The sequence below is a fragment of the Melanerpes formicivorus genome, unplaced genomic scaffold (assembly GCF_026170545.1).
Source record: "Melanerpes formicivorus ecotype bairdi unplaced genomic scaffold, bMelFor1.0.p_v2 SCAF_295, whole genome shotgun sequence".
Lineage (NCBI taxonomy): Eukaryota > Metazoa > Chordata > Aves > Piciformes > Picidae > Melanerpes > Melanerpes formicivorus.
Window position 1 is genome coordinate 72,639 of NW_027142647.1, and position 13,621 is coordinate 86,259.

The following is a 13,621-nucleotide window of genomic DNA, read 5'->3' on the forward strand; positions in this document are numbered from 1 at the left end:
AGCCCCAGCCCAGCCCCAGCCCTGGACCCAGTCCCAGCCCCAGCCTAGCCCAAGCCCAGCCCCAGCCCCAGCCCAGCCCCAGCCCGGGACCAGTCCCAGCCCCACCCCAGCCCAATCCCAGCCCCAGCCACCGCCCTGCACCAGCCCAGCCCGGACCCAGCCCCTGCCCTGGACCCAGCTCCAGTCGCAGCCCCGGCCCCACCATCAGCCCCAGCCCAGCTCCAGCCACAGCCCAGCCACAGCCCTGGACCCAGCCCCAGCCCAGCCCCAGCCCCAGCCCTGCCCTAGCCCAGCCCCAGCCCTGGACCAAGCCCCAGCCCTGAGCCGAACCCAGCCCCAGCCTGGCCCCAGCCCTGCCCTAGCTCCAGTCCTAGCCCTGTCCCCAGCCCCGGCCCGTGCCCCTGCCCCAGCCTCAGTCCTGCCCCAGCCCTGGCCCCAGCCCCAGCCCCAGCCCTGCCCCCAACCCAGCCCCAGCCATGCCCCCAGCCCAGACCTGCCCCCAGCCCCAGCCCAAGGCCCAGCCTCCAGACTACTCCAGCCCCAGCCCCGGCCCCAACCTCAGTCCCAGCCCTAGCCCAGCCCCAGCCCCACCCTCAGCCCCAGCCCAGCTCCAGCCACAGCCCAGCCACAGCCCCACCCTCAGCCCCAGCCCAGCTCCAGCCACAGCCCAGCCACAGCCCTGGACCAAGCCCCAGCCCTGAGCCGAACCCAGCCGCTGCCTAGCCCCAGGCCCAGCCCTAGCTCCAGCCCTAGCCCTGTCCCCAGCCTCGGCCCGTGCCCCTGCCCCAGTCCCAGTCCTGCCCCATCCCAGCCCCCAGCCCCACCCCTGCCCCCAGCCCAGCCCCAGACGCAGCCTGGCCCCAGCCCTGTCCCCAGCCCCAGCCCCAGGCCTGACCTCAGCCCTGCCCCAGCCCTGGCTCCTGCCCCAACCCTGGCTCCAGCCCCAGCCCCAGCCCTACCCGTGCCTTGGCTCCAGTCCCAGCCCCAGCCCTGCGCCACCCAGCCCCAGCCCAAGGCCCAGCCTCAAGCCTGGTCCTGCCCCAGCCCTGGCCCCAATCCAGCCCCAGCCCCACCCCAGCCTCACCCCCAGCCCAGGCCCAGCCCTGCCCCAGCCCCAGCCCCACCCCGGGACCCATCCCCGGTCCCAGCCCAGCCGTAGCACAGCCCTGCCCCAGGCCCCGCCCTGCCCAGTCCCAGCCCTGCACCGAGCCCAGCCCCAGCCCGGACCCAGCCCCATCCCCAGCCCCACCCTCGGCCCCAGCCCAGCCCCTGCCCCAGCCCTGCCCCGGCCCAGCTCCAGCCACAGCCCAGCCCCAGCCCTGGACCCAGCCCCAGTCGCAGCCCAGGCCCCAGCCCAGCCCAAGCCCAGCCCCAGCCCCACCCCAGCCTCATCCCCAGCCCAGGCCCAGCCCGGCCCCAGCCCAGCCCCAGCCACCGCCCAGCCCCAGCCCTGGACCCAGCCCCAGCCCCAGCCCTCTCCCAGTCCCCGCCCCAGCCCCAGCCCCAGACCGAGCCCCTGCCCCAGCCCCAGCCGCAGCCCCAGCCAAGCCCCACTGACGGCCCCAACCCTGGCCCCAGCCCAGCCCTGCCCCAGCCCAGCCTTGCCCCGGCCCAGCCCAGCCCTGCCCCAGCCCAGCCCCAGCCCCGGCCCCAGCCAAGCCCCACCCACGGCCCCATCCCCGGCCACAGCCCAGCCCTGCCCCAGCCCCAGCCCTGCACCGAACCCAGCCCCAGCCTGGCTCCAGCCCTGCCCCAGCCCAGCCCTGCCCCGGCCCAGCCCCAGGTCTGCCCCAGCCCAGCCCCAGCCCCAGCCCAGCCCCAGCCCTGGCCCCAGCCCCAGTCGCAGCCCTTGCCCCAGCCGAGCCCTAGCCCAGCCCCGGCCCCACCCTCAGCCCCAGCCCAGCTCCAGCCACAGTCCAGCCACAGCCCTGGACCCAGCCCCAGCCCAGCCCCAGCCCCAGCCCTGCCCTAGCCCAGCCCCTGCCCTGGACCAAGCCCCAACCCTGAGCCGTACCCAGTGCCAGCCTGGCTCCAGCCCTGCCCTAGCTCCAGCCCTAGCCCTGTCCCCAGCCTCGGCCCGTGCCCCTGCCCCAGTCCCAGTCCTGCCCCATCCCAGCCCCAGCCGCAGCCCAGCCCCAGCCCTGGACCCAGCCCCAGCACCAGCCCCAGCCCTGCACCAACTCAGCCCCAGCCCAAGGCCCAGCCTCAAGCCTAGTCCTGCCCCAGCCCTGCCCCCAATCCAGCCCCAGCCCTACCCCTACCTCAGACCTTGCCCCAGCCCTGCCCCAGACCCATCCTTGCCCCCACCCCACCCTCATCCCAAGCCCAGGCCCAGCCCTGCCCCAGCCCCAGCCCCACCCCGGGACCCATCCCCGGTCCCAGCCCAGCCATAGCACAGCCCTGCCCCCGGCCCCCGCCCTGCCCAGCCCCAGCCCTGCACCGAGCCCAGCCCCAGCCTGGATCCAGCCCTGCCCCAGCTCTGGCCCCAGCCCTGTCCCCAGCCCCAGCCCCAGCCCCACCCTCGGCCCCAGCCCAGCCCCTGCCCCAGCCCAGCCCCAGCCACAGCCCAGACCTAGCCCAGCCCCAGCCCCACCCTCAGCCCCAGCCCAGCTCCAGCCACAGCCCAGCCACAGCCCTGGACCCAGCCCCAGCCCAGCCCCAGCCCTGCCCCTGCCCTGCCCTCAGCCCAGCCCCAGCCCCAGCCCGGACCCAGTCCTGCCCCAGCCCTGGACACAGCCCCACCCTGGACCCAGCCCCAGCCCCAGCCCAGCCCCAGCCCTGGACCCAGTCCCAGCCCCAGCCCAGCCCAAGCCCAGCCCCAGCCACCGCCCAGCCCCAGCCCTGACCCCAAGCCCAGCCCCAGCCCCAGCCCTGCACCAGCCCAGCCCCAGCCCAGCCCCTGCCCTGGACCCAGCCCCAGTCGCAGCCCCGGCCCCACCATCAGCCCCAGCCCAGCCCCGGTCCCAGCCCAGCCCAAGCCCTGGCCCAGCCCCAGACCAGCCCCAGCCCCAGCCCTGCCCTAGCCCAGCCCCAGCCCTGGACCATGCCCCAGCCCTGAGCCGAACTCAGCCCCAGCCTGGCCCCAGCCCCAGCCCTAGCTCCAACCCTAGCCCTGTCCCCAGCCCCGGCCCGTGCCCCTGCCCCAGTCCCAGTCCTGTCCCATCCCAGCCCCCAGCCCCAGCCCTGCCCTCAGCCCAGACCCAGACCCAGCCTGGCCCCAGCCCTGGCCCCGGCCCCAGCCCCAGGCCCAGCCCCAGCCCCAGCCCTGCCCCAGCCGCAGCCCCAGGCCTGACCTCAGCCCCAGCCCAGCTCCATCCACAGCCCAGCCACAGCCCTGGTCCCAGCCCCAGCCCCAGCCCAGCCCCAGCCCTGCCCCAGCCCTGCCCTCCGCCCAGCCCCAGCGCCAGCCCGGACCCAATCCTGCCCCAGCTCTGGACACAGCCCCACCCTTGACCCTGCCCCAGCCCCAACCCAGCCCCAGCCCTGGACCCAGTCCCAGCCCCAGCCCAGCCCAAGCCCAGCTCCACCACCGCCCAGCCCCAGCCCTGACCCCAAGCCCTGGCCCAGCCCCAGCCCAGCCCCAGCCCCAGCCCCAGCCCTGCCCTAGCCCACCCCCAGCCCTGGACCATGCCCCAGCCCTGAGCCGAACTCAGCCCCAGCCTGGCCCCAGCCCTGCCCCAGCCCAGCCCTGCCCCGGCCCAGCCCCAGACCAGCCTCGCCCCAGCCCTGCCACAGCCCAGCCCAGCCACAGCCCAGCCACAGCCCCACCGTCAGCCCCAGCCCAGCCCCACCCCAAGCCCCTGCCCTAGCACAGCCACAGCCCTGGACCAAGCCCCAGCCCTGAGCCGAACCCATCCGCAGCCTGGCCCCAGTCCCAACCCTAGCTCCAGCCCTAGCCCTGTCCCCAGCCTCGGCCCGTGCCCCTGCCCCAGTCCCAGTCCTGCCCCATCCCAGCCCCCAGCCCCACACCTGCCCCCAGCACAGACCCAGACCCAGCCTGGCTCCAGCCCTGGCCCCAGCCCCAGCCATAGCCCAGTCCCAGGCCCAGCCCCAGCCTAGCCCCAGCCCTGCCCCAGCCCCAGCCCCAGGCCTGACCTCAGCCCTGACCCAACCCTGGCTCCTGCCCCAGCCCTGGCTCCTTCCCCAACCCTGGCTCCAGCCCCAGCCCCACCCCTGCGCCAACCCAGCCCCAGCCCAAGGCCCAGCCTCAAGCCTGGTCCTGCCCCAGCCCTGGCCCCAATCCAGCCCCAGCCCTACCCCTACCTCAGCCCTAGCCCCAGCCCTGTCCGCAGCCCCAGCCCCAGCCCCAGCCCCACCCTCCCCACCAGCCCAGCCCCAGCCCCAACCCCATCCTTGGCCCCAGCCCAGCCCCAGTTCAAGCCCTGCCCCAGCCCTGCCCCTGCCCCGGCCCCAGCCCCGGCCCCAGACTTGGCCCCAGCCTACTGCAAGAAGGGGGCCGCTTTAACGACCAATTTGATCAGCGGATTCCCCTTTATTGAGCATCAGACACATCTTATATACAGTTTGCTATAATTATGCCCACTTGGCAACATATTATTGGTTGCTCTCTAAAAGGTTACATCATTGTTTTCACAACTCTGTGGAATTCTTCCATCCCGCCTAATTGCTCTCTTTCCCAGATCTCGCCTCCTCCTTATCTTGCTTGCCTCCCATCTCAGGGGCAGCTGGACTTCAGCATACCAAGCAATCAGCACTTTCTCACATCTCCTACTCCGCCACTATATTATCAACAGAGAATTCTTCAAGGCCTGAATTGCACAGGTGTTCCTGGGACCCATGTCCCCTCTTGTCCGACAACACCCTGGGCAGCACATTCCAGTGGCAAATTCCTCTTTCTTGGAAGAACTTTCTCCTCACCTCCAGCCTAAACTTCCCCTGGTGCAGCCAATTATTAACTATTAATAACAACCACAACCGGACTCCTTAACAGTTAACAAACATATGAACATTAAGTCTGGGTATCCCTATCAGACATGTCTGAAAAAGTTCAATCAATTCATTATTACCTGTTATGTTGCATCTTTATTTTCTCTAGGATGGTCAAAAAGCATAATTTGTTTAATGGTAGCAAGATTTCTTTAATCTGTAAAGGTAGATCTGGCCAGGCTCTAGCTTCACAGACAGAAAACTTGCAGGCAATCAGCAAGAGCAAAAGAGCTTCATTGCTTTGCCCAATATAAAATTACCCATAATAATGTGTTTTTGGTCATCCTAGTAATACTGATCTCTTATTGGTACCAACTTCACCCAAAAAGCAACCTTACAATAGTTTTCTTCATCTTATATAGTTTCATCATCTATATAAGCAAACTTATGCTAAATAGAAGGGAGGCATATGATAGTCTTAGAATAGGTGGTCAAATCCCTTCTCCCTACATTCAGTGTGGTAAGGGTCAGAGCATCCACTTTCACACATGCTCAATTGTGCAGGCTTCTTATCTGAAGAAAACAAATTCCCAGTTCTGAATGTTTATCTTTAAGACAGCTCCTTCTCAGCCGTGATGTCTCCAATTAACCAGACAGTGTCCTTGCAAGTCTGCAAGATAGGTTTCTTTCTCTTTATCCTCTAAACAGGCCTCACAAGATCCTGACCCTTAATCCCAGTGCACTCTAAGTCTTACAATTTTAACACGAATCACCAGTATATTCATCACAATTTCCCCTTTTTTTTTTTTTTTTTTTGTCACCATTGATTTGTGTTAAAATTTCCAGATATTTCAGAACCTTCTTAATTGGATCATAATTAAGTTCATCTGTTCTGATCACATTCTGATCATAATTCTTACTTGTAACTCATTGACATGAGCAATCTTACTTAAAGGTCTTAGTATTTTGTAACAACAAGTGCAGAGTATTATGCATAGCAATATTACAATTATTCCAACAATATTACAAACAAATGTTTAAGCCAATTTAGGTTTGGTAACCAGAAAGTTAACTTATCCCATATTTCTTTAAATCCACAAGAAGTATCATCTAAAGAAATCTGATGTAATATCTGATTGTGGTTTACAATCGCCTGTAAATCTGTTTTCACTCGTTTATCTAGATTAACATAACTACAACAACTTACATTTATGACTACACATACACCCCCTTCCTTTACATATGAAAAATCCAAAGCTAATCTATTCTGAGTAGATATTTTCGAGAGACTATTGATTTCAATTTGCTGCACTTTTATTGCATCTGTGCTTGCATTCATCATGATTTCAACTGTAGCAGAAAAATTTACTATTGCTTTTTCAAGTTCAAGTCTTTTCTCTCTGGTCTGATCAAGATTCCACACATGGGAACGTGGTTTTTGATTTCGATTGGACTACTTATGTACAAATAGGGTTAGGATCAAAATTAGGCTCCACCAAGTATATGTGAACTCTGCCTCCTCGGCCTGCTGGGGTGCAACCAGCAGCCGGGTGTATTTTCTTCTCGGCAGCAGTTACATTCTTCAGGAGCCCTACAGATTTTTTAACTCCTTAACCCACTTCAAAATTCCATTTGGAGTCTCTTCTCTATTTCCTTGGTTAGTTCGTTTACCATTTCCCATTGTGCTTTTGTTATTTCAATTCCTCTTCCTTCAAAATCTTATGTCTCTTACTTTTCCTTTTACTAATCCTTTTAATTATTCCTGAGATTTCCCAACTAAAATTTCTCTAGTCTTTATTTCCCACTTATGCCAATCCCTTTCAATAATTTTCCATGGGGATTTAAATCCTTTTCCTCACCACAAAATAGGTTTTCTGTATTTACCAGCCCAAACTGCCTATTTTCAAATTCAGCATTCAGGACAAAATATTTTTTGATTGATGCTTTTGACCCCAGATTATCATAACAGTTATTGTGATCGATGTTCGACTTCATGGGAAATGCTGTTTCCTCTTAGTCTTGGTTCTTCTGCACATTAGTGAAGGAATAGTTGTTAAAATTAATACCTATTTACTACAAACCTTAACTTATGCTAATACTAAAAATCCTTAAAACCTTAAAAAACTATGTTAAAATTAATCCATCAAATCAGTGTCTAAAAAGAAATAAAATTGGTACATTAACTAAAAAACACTTTCCAAAATTAAAACCTGTTTATACATTCCTTAACTATATTACATGGAGCTCCTTTGAAATGCCTAGGCAGACAACTAAGAAGGTTCGAACCAAAAGAAAATCTTACAATTTGAACTCTTAACTAAGTGCATACACCTTACTGCAATTACTATGTACTAAGTACTTATAAATACCAAATGCTTACTTATTCATTATGCTTATTAGAAAAACTTAACAAAACTCTAAATAACAAATCTCTGAAAGACGTTACAATCAGAAATGACAAAATGAGTACTGTTGCTTTAAATCAAAACAGAGTAGTGCGGCTAAAGCCGCTGCGGGGGAAAGGGGTAGGGGCTGCTGCCGTGGCAGCTGCTCCGCTGCTACTGTCGGCGCTGTCGGTGTCGGTGGTGCGTCAGCCGGTACCGCCTTGGTCGGAGCCGTCGGTATCCGCGGGGGCCGGCAGGGCTCGCGGGAGGAGTGCGGTGGCAGGAACGCTGTAACCGCGAGCCTCCAAGCGCTCCATTTTTTCTAAGAGGGGCCGTAAAGCAAAGTCGGCGCTGTTTGAATTCCTCGCTGCCGGTATTGTCTTCCGAATCCGAGCCGTCGCTGGCGATGTCAGAGGAAGGTTCCCCGCTGTGTGCAAACGGCAGTGGTGACGGCTGGTAAACGCGGTGTGGTCGCCGCAAGATGTATCGGGGGCGGCCCCGGTCGATCGGTCGACAGTTCTCAGACACATCTTTCAGCTGCAACTCAGATACACCTGGCGCTGCATCTCGTCCTGACAAAGTTGCTCTAACTGCAGCAGCCATTCGCTGTTTCAGTTCGTAGGTTTTAACACAGTTCATGCATTCTCGCCACGACTTTTGCAGCTTTATAGCAGTTTTATCACCATCTATAACCAAGTCCCACAACTTGTTCCTGTATTCTCTCCAACAAGCTTCATCAAAATAACTATCTCCGCTAGGGAAATGCCCTAAAGCGGATCTATGGGCCAAAAGTCCAGGCATTACTTTAGACAATATCTCCGCCTTACGCTTTTCGATGACACTGTATTTCGTCTGATGACTGCTTATAGGGTCGGCCTTGCCCTTTCGAGTTTGTGCGCAAAGGTACTAAGGCTGCCATAACCTGTTGACTATGCTCAAGCTGTTTTGTCATTGTCATTGACAACACCTCAGCCTGTTTTTGTAATCCCTTATCAATCACCTCCGTCAACATGGCCATCGGATTGCTTGGCAAGTCCTGAGCCCTCTGCAACAATTCGGCTACCGTCCATCTAGGATCTGCTGATGTAATAAGCTGCTGCGTCTGCTGGTTCCCATTCTGCATTAAACACTGCCTTAAAATTGCCTCTCGGATACCTTCTCCTACGCTTGCTGCTCTAAGTGCGGCAAGCAACTTATCCACAAATTCACCAAGAGGTTCCTGTCTACCTTGCTTAATTCCCATATAGTGAGGATTTGCATTTCCATCCTTCTGCTTGTCAAAAGCCCTCCTTACTATCTGGGCTGATGCTTGCAAAACAGGCGGCTGTAAAACTGCCTGTAACTCTGGTCTCTCATACTGTCCCGTTCCACACAACTGATCTACTGTTACACCAAATAATGGATCGTTTTGCTGTCTTTGTACTCCAGCTGATTGTCTAGCTAGGTGTTCCCACTCATTCAAAAATGTCATAAATTGAGATGCTGTTAGGATCAGGTTCATAACATTATAAGAATCTCTAGGTAACATATTATAGTTCATGTAAATAAAATCAATCATCTGTCTAGCTGGTTCAGATTGAACCCCAAACTGACTCGCAGCTTGTCTTAATTGAGATAACAATTTCCATGGCAATTGGGTTACATCAGCCTGAAAAACATTCTGCTCCCCAGGGACCTGTGTATACATCACCAGAAAAGCTTGATGTGAAGCAGCCAGCCGGCTAAGCCCTTCCTGATCTCCTTCGGCGTTTAAGTGTTCTGCAACCTTTCGCCAATACTCTGCGTGCTTTCTTGCATGATCTTTAACACCACCTCCAGGATCTATCGCCCTGTTTGTCTTCTCTCCCTTACCTACTTTCTTGTCCTGTACAATTTGCTCAGCTAAAAGAGACGGGGAAGGCTCCTCAGCAGAGTCCTTTGTTACAGATTGTAATTCGACTCTGCTACCTAACCCTTTTACACACGCAGCCTTCTCCTTTCTTAAATAATCCTGAACCTCTTCTGACAAAGGCAACCCAGCATGTGTAACACTTGCTCCATTTGGGTCCGTATAATCTAATCGTACCCTGGCTTGATAAGCTGCCATTTGCTCAGCACGATGCTGATCCAATGCTGTCATAACCATCTTCCACCATTTTCCACACTCCTTTGCTCGTTTTTCATCATCTAAGCCATGCAGCCACAAGTCTTGTCCAGACTTTTTCCACTGCAATTTTTCAAACACCTCATTTGGGTCCTTAAAATATCCTAACTCTCCTGCATAGCTTAACAGCGGCACCAACTCCTTTGTAAAATTTAACTTACACTGTCGCTTTTCTAAAAAGCATATAAATAAATCATACGCTGCCTGCCTATCCATGTCCGTATTTAAACGTTAATACCCGTGCGCACAGTCCTCGTTTAAGCAGTTTCCGGCTCTACAGCGTCTTCGGCTTCAAGGCTGTCTTCCCTTTTCTTGCAGCCTCCGGTACTGCTATCCCGGGCCGGCCATCTTCTTGCCTCCCGGCTTACTGCGAATCTCCCAACGTCCCGAAGAACTTCTTAAACCCTAACGTTTGTCTTCATTAGGGTCCCGTGTTCGAGCGCCACTTACTGCAAGAAGGGGGCCGCTTTAACGACCAATTTGATCAGCGGATTCCACTTTATTGAGCATCAGACACATCTTATATACAGTTTGCTATAATTATGCCCACTTGGCAACATACTATTGGTTGCTCTCTAACAGGTTACATCATTGTTTTCACAACTCTGTGGAATTCTTCTATCCGGCCTAATTGCTCTCTTTCCCAGATCTCGCCTCCTCCTTATCTTGCTTGCCTCCCATCTCAGGGGCAGCTGGACTTCAGCATACCAAGCAATCAGCACTTTCTCACATCTCCTACTCCGCCACTATATTATCAACAGAGAATTCTTCAAGGCCTGAATTGCACAGGTGTTCCTGGGACCCATGTCCCCTCTTGTCCGACAACACCCTGGGCAGCACATTCCAGTGGCAAATTCCTCTTTCTTGGAAGAACTTTCTCCTCACCTCCAGCCTAAACTTCCCCTGGTGCAGCCAATTATTAACTATTAATAACAACCACAACCGGACTCCTTTCCAGTACAGATTCTGCTCACTCCCAGAAAAGGCTACACCACCTGAAGCACTCCAACACCTCTTCTGGGACTCCTCCCAGTATAATCTAAATCCCCTTTCCCACTCCCTGACAGGCTAAGCCCCATCCCAGTTCACACTTGGAGCTGGATGTTCTGGTGTGTCCTATTCCCAGTCACAAAAGCACTGAGCCCCTCAGTTTAAGAAGGACATCGAGACGCTTGAGTGTGTCCAGAGAAGGGCAACAAGGCAGGGGAGAGGCCTTGAACACAAGCCCTACAAGGAGAGGCTGAGGGAGCTGGGGTTGCTTAGCCTGGAGAATAGGAGGCTCAGGGTTGACCTCATTGCTCTCTACAACTACCTGAAGGGTGGTTGTAGCCCGGAGGGGGTTGGTCTCTTCTCCCAGGCAACCAGCACCAGAATAAGAGGACACAGTCTCAAGCTGTACCAGGGGAAGTTTAGGCTTGAGGTAAAAAGAAAGTTCTTCACCAAGAGAGTCATTTGCCATTGGGATGTGCTGCCCAGGGAGGTGGTGGAGTCACCATCCCTGGATGTGTTCAAGATGGGACTGGATGTGGCACTCGGTGCCATGGTCTAGTTATGAGGTCTTGGGTGAGAGGTTGGACTTGATGATTTTTGAGATCTCTTCCAACCTTGGTGATACTGTGATACTGTGATTCCATGTGCCCTGGGATAGAGTAAACTCTTCACACAGTGAAGAAGGCCAACTGCAGCTGGGCTGTGGCAGGAGGAGTGTGGCCACCCAGACACAAGAACTTTCCTCACCTGCACTCAGCACTGCTGTGGCCAAATCTGGATTCTTGGTGACAGAGTGTGGGGTTCTGCAGTCTTATGGAGAAGGGAAGAACTGGGGAGGCTGCAGAGGAGATCTGCCAGGATGGGATTTCACATCTCTCTGGAGAGGCTGAGGGGCCTGGGCTGCTTCAGCCTGCTGAATGGAGGCTCAGGGCACTGCCAGAGCAGTGTGCACATGGCTGAAGGGTGGTTTCAGAGAGGATGGAGCTCTCCTGGGGTGTGGGAAGAGACCAAAACCTTCACAAAGGGCAGCTTGAAAGGTTCAGAGTGGAGATGAGGCTAAAGAAATGTCCCTCAAAGGGCAGAGCAGCTATGCATGAGGCCATCCAGAGGTGTCAGGAAATAGCGAAGAGATATGAGACAGCTCAGGGTAGGGATGGAAATGGCAGGGGGAGAGCTGGGAGGGGAAGAAAGATTGGTGTCAGCAGCCTGAAGGGAAAGAGCTGCAGGCATGGGACAGTGCAGGACAGGCTGCTGTAGAGATGGCCAAAGGCTCTGGCAAGGCTGGGAGGCCCAACAGGACCAAGGTCTGTTGCCTCTGCCACCAAGGCCTGTGAGGAGAAACTTGGCTTTGAGGCTTTGAGGTTCTTCTACTCCAAGGGCAGTGGTCAGGGCTTGGCCTTTCTACTTCACAGACCAAAGGCATACTTTTCTGCCCTGTACTTTGCCTTTGTCTCCCTGCAATCCTGGCCTCTAACAAGCTGCTCTAACGAGTCCCTGGGGAGCCTTTGTCAGTAACAAGCCTCAGTGAGGCCAATCAGTGCTTCAAGGTACTTTGGAGTTTTCTTCTGACTTGGACTTCTTGAGAGGCTTCTTGGCAGTACCTTGACAGAGTCTCCTGGCAGTACCTAAGGATGATGTAATCAGCCCCAAATACTCCATGGGGCTCATTAAATACTGCTGAACATCTAATTATTGCCAAGGTTTCTGCAGCTCATTGGAGAGGTTTTTATTGCACAAAGTATCTGATAGAAATTATATTTAAAGGTACATTTCATTCCTTTTCAGCAGGAGTTGTCTCTTTGCAAGCAAACCACAGCAAAACCTGACAAGGTCCTACCCTGCTCACTGCTCATCCTCACTCCCCACTGCCCCCAGCAGAGCCCAGAGCCACAGGTGAGGGACAGGATCTGCCTTGCCAGGGGCTGAGGGTCAAGGCTTGGCCCTTTGGATCAATGAAACCCCTCCGGGTTTCCTCAGCAGCAGAGCCACCTTGAGCTGCTTGTCCTGACCTGTCAGCACTGCCTCAGTTCTCTGCTCTCACCACAGCCTGGAGTTGCTTCAGTGCCTCCAGTGATGCTTCCCTTGCATCCACTGTCTCCTGTTCTGACCAGACCCTGGGGACCCTTTCCAAGTATGCTTCACTGGGACGTATTAGCAGTAGAAGAAACTTCGGAGTTTGAATCTGACTTTGACTTCTTGAGAGGTTTCATCAGCTTCTCAGTCTCTGACGTTCATGGACATGGCACCAAAGCCACCAGAGGGTTCCTTTAAATGCTTTGGGCTGGTCCTGAGCTGCTGAGCTGGGCCAGGCTCCTGGACTGGAGGGAGCTGCTGGCAAGCAGGCAGCACTGCAGGAGACAGCTCTGGCCACGAACAGCTCCTCTGCACAGCACAGCAGGGCTGAGGACACTACCAGAGGATCTCATGGCAATGAAGAAGGCAGAGAGAGCTTCGAGGTGGACAGGACTGAAAGCGTGACTGAGAGCTCACTGGAGAAGTCACTGCAGTCACTGACACAGTGAGGCTGTGAGTGCAGGGTGGTTCAGGTGCAGTTCTGGGAGGCACCTCCTGAAGCTGGCACAGCCACAGCTGTTGCTGGCTGTGGGGGGAAACTGTGGGTGGCAGAAGCCACCCCTGGCAGTGCAGAGCAGGGCAGGGTGGGGCAGGGCCCTTCTTCTATGGAGAGGCTGCTGTGTGGGTCAGGGATTCTCATAGATGCAGCTCATCACCAGGGAACTTCCAAAGGGATGTTTCAAGGACAAGGTCCAAGCAGGGTCTGCTCTAAAGAGAGAAGAGTTCCTGAGTCTGTTTGCAGTTTCCTATTCTGAGGACAAGAGCAAGTGAGGAGTGAAAGAGAGGTAGAAAAAGACCATCCAAGTCCTTGAAATTGGGGAGGTGTATGTTGGAGTGGTCAGGAGGCCTGCAGGGAGCTTCCTAAAGAGCCTTCAGCCTCTGCCTGTGGACAGCAGCAGCAGCACCCTGGCTGCACTCATCAGGATGCCTCCAGCCAGTGCCCTGCAAACAGGCAGGTTTCTGTAGGTGAGTGCACAGGGGCTGGGCTGGGCTGTGTGAGCAGGGCAAATCCATCACCCAGCACACCCCTGCCAGGGTGAGAACCTCCAGGCAGCAGGGATCTGATCAGGGGAGGAAACTGAACCCAGCAATGTTGTGGGAGGGAACATTCAGACATCTCCATCTGATCTGCTCCAGGCCAGAA

The 13,621-nt window shown here is 56.0% G+C and overlaps 1 protein-coding gene across 1 annotated transcript in view; it reads left to right on the top strand.

Moving 5' to 3' along the window:
• LOC137458933 (zinc finger protein 84-like) overlaps positions 1-13,621 on the top strand; it is a 123,743-nt gene that overhangs the window by 52,157 nt on the left and 57,965 nt on the right. The window lies entirely within an intron of this gene.